The following is a 6,626-nucleotide window of genomic DNA, read 5'->3' as shown; positions in this document are numbered from 1 at the left end:
TTTTCATCACATGGAGACCCTGTTCCCTCCTCCAATTATGGAAAGCTCCTCTTTTCACTTTCATTCATTTCCCTTTAGCTATTACCTTCATTACTCCTCATTCGGGAAAGGAAAGAGATATGGATACACTCTCATTCTGCTCCTCTCCAGATGTGGGTGCAGGCTCAGGATTTTCTCAGCACACACTAGGCTGTCTGGAAGAGGGCAGTACTTCCCCTATACACTCTGCACCTAAATCTTCTGTATCTTCCCTCAGCTGTCAAGTTTTAACATCTATCACATTAGATTCCCTTCCGTTCCTTGTTAGGATGCTCTTGGGGAATTTTGTTGACGTTACTGTTAGGTTTTGCTGCATTTTGCTCATTTTGTTAGATAATGGGGGGAAATCCAGGGTGCTGTCTTAATCTTCCATTTGCCTTTAAAGCTCTCAATGGGTCTTTTTAAAGACATATGGCAAAATCTTTTTCTCAAGCCTCAGGTCAGGGATACTTGTATTTCTAAGTACAACATCTGCCTTTATCTCATGGGCTCTAAGAACTGAATAACTGGTGACGCATGTCACTTAGAAATAAATTAGAGGCTAAGCTCTTGATCTTGAGGCTTGCTCTTGTGAAGCTTATGTGTATAGTGAAACAACTTAGCCTACCTATAGGCATGCCTAAGAGTTACTTCTGGAGGACCTCTTCTGTTGCTCAGATGTGACCTCAGTCTCTCTAACTTCAACTCTGCAAGTGAAATCATTGCCCTCCCGCCTATGTGGGACATGACATCCAGGGGTGAAAATCTCCCTGGTGGCATGAGAGATGACTCCTAGGGATGAGCCTGGCCCTGGCACAGTGGGAAAAACAATGCCACTGTGACCAAAAGCAGGAAAAGAAATGGAGCAAATAAGGTATCAGTTATTGAGAGAGTTCAAATTAGAGTTGAGAGGTTACTCTGGAGGTTGCTCTTATACAAGCTTCATTTAGACATTGCTACCTATCATAACTTGCCAAACCCCAACCAAAACCAATCCTGCCAATCCTAAAGAATACCTAGGGCATTATATAAGCTTCTACAAGGATTCCTTGCACTAGGGTAACTTTCCAGGAACCTACAAACTACAGATGGGTCCCTGAACCAGATAAGTCTCAAAATGCTGAGGGGCCAGCCTCTCCAGAATATCAACTAGTTACATCCCCCATCCCATATTATCAAAATCTCCTTCCAACAAGAAAAAGTTAAACTAGGCACAACCCAAATACCCCAACAGAGTGGGAGAAAGACCTAAGATGATGGTGGAGTTATACGGAGAAGGTAGGTTTTAACAAATGAGTATGAGTGCTGAATCATTATATTGATATTTCTTTTAGTCTTCTGTACCTTAGAGTAGCTAGAAATAAAAACCTAAAACGGTGGAACTGTAAACCATTTTTTTTTCTTTTCTTTGTATATATGTTATACAATTTTTAAAAATGCTTTAAAAAAAAGGGAATGATCCGCAAGGCATTAAAGGTATATTTAGGGTTATATTTATAGCACCATAGTATTCAGATTACATAGGAATTTAAATTATGATGAATACTATATATCACAGTAAAAATTAAAACAAACTGAAAGAAAAAAAGAAAGAAATTGGTGAACCATTTCTAGCAAAGTGAATAGGATCATAGCACATGTTAATACTTTCTGTATGCCTGACTTCGTTTTATTTTTCTTATACTTATTCCCCCTTAGTGTCTCACTTTTTAAAAGACCTTGCTTTACGGAGTCTTTGTAAATACCTCCTTTAGGAAAGAGGGTGTGGTACAAATGTATAAACAATCAATTGCGCAACGTTCTCCCCTAAATGGCCAGTCTCTCCTTTCCTTGTTCTCCTGGCATTGACGTGGCTCAGACAAATGCTTCACTGATATCATCTGTATTCTTGGAGAGCCACCGTTGCTTTATGTCTCCGGATATTATTCTTAAGGTCAATGCCAAAATTGTGTTTGTTCTGGATTATGTGCCCTCCCTTTCATCTGAATTGAAATACTATGTGCTTCTGTTTCTTTTGGAATGTCTGGTTCTCTTGGCATCCTGACCCAGCTTGAAGATCCATAGCCAGCTGGGATATAGGAGTGGATAAGATACCTGGATATTGATAAACTATCTAAAATATTTGTAGCACAAAATTGTTGTGACTCAAGGTTATTGGTCTTTGAGGATAAAAATCTGTGTGTTTGATATACTACCTGCAACCTTGATAATAAATAGGGGCACGGAACTTATTTCTAAAATTCTAATATTTTCCTTATCTTTTAAAAATAAAGTGAAACTTTACGGAGTAAGTTGAAATCCCTTTGACCCTCACCTATGCCAGTCCCATCCACGCTTCCTACAGCCATTATCACAAATACGACTTATTCATTTGAGTCCATGTTTAACAGTTTTGTATGCTTATATGTGTCCCTATACCGTGTTTGAACCCCATACTAGGTCTTCCCTTCTATTACTATGGGTCAATTATTGTGCTCCTACTAAGGCCTACCCTTCGTCTTAGCACTGGATCTATATGCTCCTGCATAATTAAAGACATCACTGCAGCCTCTCTTGTGTCATCACATTTCTTTTCTCTATTGAATCATTCCCAATGTCATACACATGTGCTTAAGTACTTCTATCTTAAAACAAGCTTCTCTCCACCCCTGTCCTTCTACCAGGTCCCATCACTTTTCCTTGCTCTCACTTCCTCAAAGAGTACATACCCGTCTGCCTCTAGTTTGTATCCTTCGATCTTCTCACATACCTACTTTGGGTTTTCATCCTCATCCCTCAACCAAAACAGCTCATGTCAATGGTACCTCCCTGTGGCCAATTCCAGCCATCAATTCTCAGTTCTCATTTTATTTAATCCGTCTGAATAATTTCACAAAATTGATCACTCTTTCCTTCCTGAAATGTGCTCACCACTTGAATTCCAAAACGCCACTCACTCTTGGCTCTCTTCTTCCTTCAAGAAGCTTTCTGTGTCTTCCCAACCTCTAAACACTAACTACCCAGGACTCAGTCTCTTCTCTTCTTTCTCCATACTCGATCCCTAACTAATTCCACAGAATTATCTGCACACCAGTAACCCCCCAAATTTGTATTTAACTATTCATCTCCATCTTCTATGTCAATGGTGAAGAAATCTCTCAAAATATTCAAGCACACCAATTATCTAATCAATTTCTTCTCCCTTTAATCCTTTACCTCGCATTCTGGTCACATTTCTTCCCAAGTCCCTTTTTTGACACTGAGATCTTCTTTTACCTCTCCTGTCTTATACTTCCTGTTTCATAGCCCATGAAAGTTTTGCTTCCTTTCTTTGCCCTCTCACTTCAGCAGAGTATGTTCTGTAAATGCATCCATCTGAGTTTGCCAGGGCTGCTATGACACATAGCACACATTGGCTGGCATCAGTGCCAGGAATTTATTATCTCATAGTTTTGGAAGTTTGAAGTGTAACTTCAAGGTATTTTCAGGGCTTGCTTTCTCTTGAAGTAAGCAGCATTCTGACAATCTTCTATCACATGGTGAATGCCCTCTCCTTGTACTTGCTTCTCTGATTTCTGCTGACCTTTAAATTTTGACTTCTTCCAGATGACTGTGTCTGAATTTCCTCTCTTTGACATTCCCCCAGTCATACAGATTAAGGTCCACCCTGATTCAATTTGGCCCCATCTGAAGAGGATCTTCAGATATTCTATTCACAAATGAGTGTATATTTAATCTAATAATAACACTTTCAATGGTCCTTTTTACAAATTGCTCCATACTCACAGGAACGTGGATTAAGACTTGAACATGTCTTTATAAGGGGCATGATTTGGTCCCCAATAGGATCCTTAAAAGGATGCAAAGAAGATAAAAATATTGAGAACTTTGCATGTCTGAATGTGCTTCTATTCTAACCTCATCCTTTTTGAATATTTGGTTTGGTACAGTATTCCAATTTGTAAATTATTCACCTTGCAATGTTTAAGAAAATGCTTAATTTTGTAATTTTAGCTTCCAGTGCTGCTATTTTTTTCTGATTGGCTGTTTTTGTTATTGTTTTGTTTTTTTTTTTCATCCTCTCTGGAAGGCTTTTAATTTCCCCCTGAACTCAGTGATGAAATGTTGTGATGGTGTGCCTTGGTTTGGATCTTCATTCTGCCACTATTCTCCACTAGAAGGGCTCTTTCAATCTGAGGACATGTGTCTTCTGGTTCTGGAAATTTTTCTTTAGTGATTTCTCTAGCAATTTCCTCTCCCTACATTTTCTCCCCTTTGCTTTCTGGAACTACTCTTATTCAGATGTTACACTTTCTGGATGGACCTCTTATTTTATCTTTTGTCTTGTATTTCTCATGTGTTTATCTATTTTCTACTTGTTGAAAGATGCCTTTAGCCTTATCTTGCATGCCTTTTGTTCAACCTTTTGTTTCTGCTATCATTTTTTACTTCCCATAGCCATTTTTGTTTTTGAATATTCTTTTTGTGAGGCATTCCAATTCTGCTTCATAATTGCATTATCTTATCTAGTTTCTTTTCTCCTCTCTTAAAATTTCCCCACCAGTCTTGTAGCTGTTTTGTTCAATTTCCTTTTTTCAGGTTTTCTCTCTTTTTTTTTTGGTGGGAGGAAGGAAAAATTTCTTTTTCATTTTGGAAGCTTTTCTTAGCTTGGGTCCTTGACTTTTTAGCCAATTCAAGAGTGGCATAGTCAGCAGCTGGTTGGAGTTTTTGTATAAATAGGTGAGTCTGCAGGTGATGTGTCTGGGTCTTTTCACTTGGGGCTATGCCACTTTTGGTATCTTTAGGTTTTTTTTTTCTCTTAAGAAATCAGAACTCCAAAGGAAAAATCTTCCAATTTCTACTTAAATGATTTAAGCCTAGTTGCTGGAAGAGGAGAGGGAAGAGGCGATTCACATTGCAGAATGTGAGCTTCCACTTATACCCCCTTTCCAGTGTTGAGTCTTTTTCTTCTACTGTACCTTGTATCCCCCACTCCAGCGTCCATCTGGTATACCTTCTGCATATGATAACCCTCCACTCTTCTGCTAGACATAGAAGCTGCCGTCTCCCAGCTACTAATAAGGAATGGATTATGAGGCTCTACTTGCTCTTTAAATGCACATTCAATCAGTCCTATTTTCTCAGTCTCCAACTTTCTCTCTAATTTTACTATTTGATGCTACCAATTCCTGAGCATTTCTGAGACACTAAAATATTGTTATTGTGTCCTTCTACTCTTCTCTCCTTTCTTTGTCCCTATGGGGTTTTCGCATTCTTTTATCCTTAAAATGTCATTTAGAGAGGTTTTAAGAGATAGTGGAGGTAAACATGTACCTTCATTTTGTTGTCTCTATTTATCTTATTAATTTTAATAATGTATTGTGCCATATAGATGTTTTAATTTTGATACATAAAAAGATTTTAATATTTTCTTCTGTGAATATGTTTCTGTTTAAGAATTAATTTTTAATGCCGTCTCTAGCACATTAAGAATTTCTGTATACAATTTGGTCTGTTTGTGGTCTTTCTAATCTCTTATTTTGATCTGTTTGTTTCTGCCTCCTTATCACACTGTTTTAATTTATAGTTATATATATAGCTATATAATGAGTTTGATATCTAGGAGGGCAAAACTCTCCTCCCTGCTTATTTCTTTTCTCAATTTAACATGGTTATTCTCTTTTACTTTTTCTTTCCTACTTAAATAAAAAGGGGATTTATTACATTATATAACAAGAAGTTTGGAGATTCAGGATTGCTAAACTTACTGTTTGGCTGTTCTTGAATACCTAATATTCTTTATGGGTTTTAGAATCAGGTTTCAAATAAAGTGCCATATAAATTTCTAGAGTGATGTTGGCTGGAACTATTAAATCAATTTATGGGGAAATCATATCTTTATGATATCAAGTCTTTCTATCTATGAACAATGTAGATCGCTCCATTTATTTAGATTTTATTTCCATAAATATATTAGGCTGGGCCATGTAAAATTAACATCACTTGATAATTTTTGATCTACAAAAGGAGAATTTCAAATGGTCCAATCTTTTGAACATTGGAACATTACAGAAAGCTCTTACATCTTTTGGTAGATTCATTTCTGCCTATTTCTTTCCCAGCTATTAAGAATGGATATCTTGTTATGCATTCTAATTGGTTATTAGAAGTCCTATTGATTCTTTAAATTCATCTTACAGCCAGCAGCCTTTTGAGCTATCTTGTTAGTTTTAATAACTGGTGCCAAGATGGAAAGCTTTCTTATTTCAATTGCTATTTCCTGGAAGAGTGGTATAAAAGAGGGATAATCATTTTCTTCATGGTTTAATAAAATTGATCCCCCAAAATCACCTGATATCAGTGTAATTTTATGGGAGAGATTTAAAAATCAAATGGTTATTGATTTACTCAGGTTTTCTATTCCTTCTTAAATAGATTTTGATAATTTATATATTTTTAATGTTTTATTTTACAAATTTATATTTACACATTTGTTGGCATTAATTAGTTTTTAATAGTCTTATAATTTTAGTGTCTATTGCATCTGTATTTCTGTCACTATATGTTCTAAATCATTTATTTTTTAACGTTTCTTTATTTTTCTTGAGTTACGACAGAAGTTTGTCAAA

This window comes from Tamandua tetradactyla, chromosome 4 (genome assembly GCF_023851605.1).
Source record: "Tamandua tetradactyla isolate mTamTet1 chromosome 4, mTamTet1.pri, whole genome shotgun sequence".
NCBI lineage: Eukaryota > Metazoa > Chordata > Mammalia > Pilosa > Myrmecophagidae > Tamandua > Tamandua tetradactyla.
The sequence above is the reverse complement of the archived record's forward strand: the minus strand, read 5'-3'. Positions refer to the sequence as shown.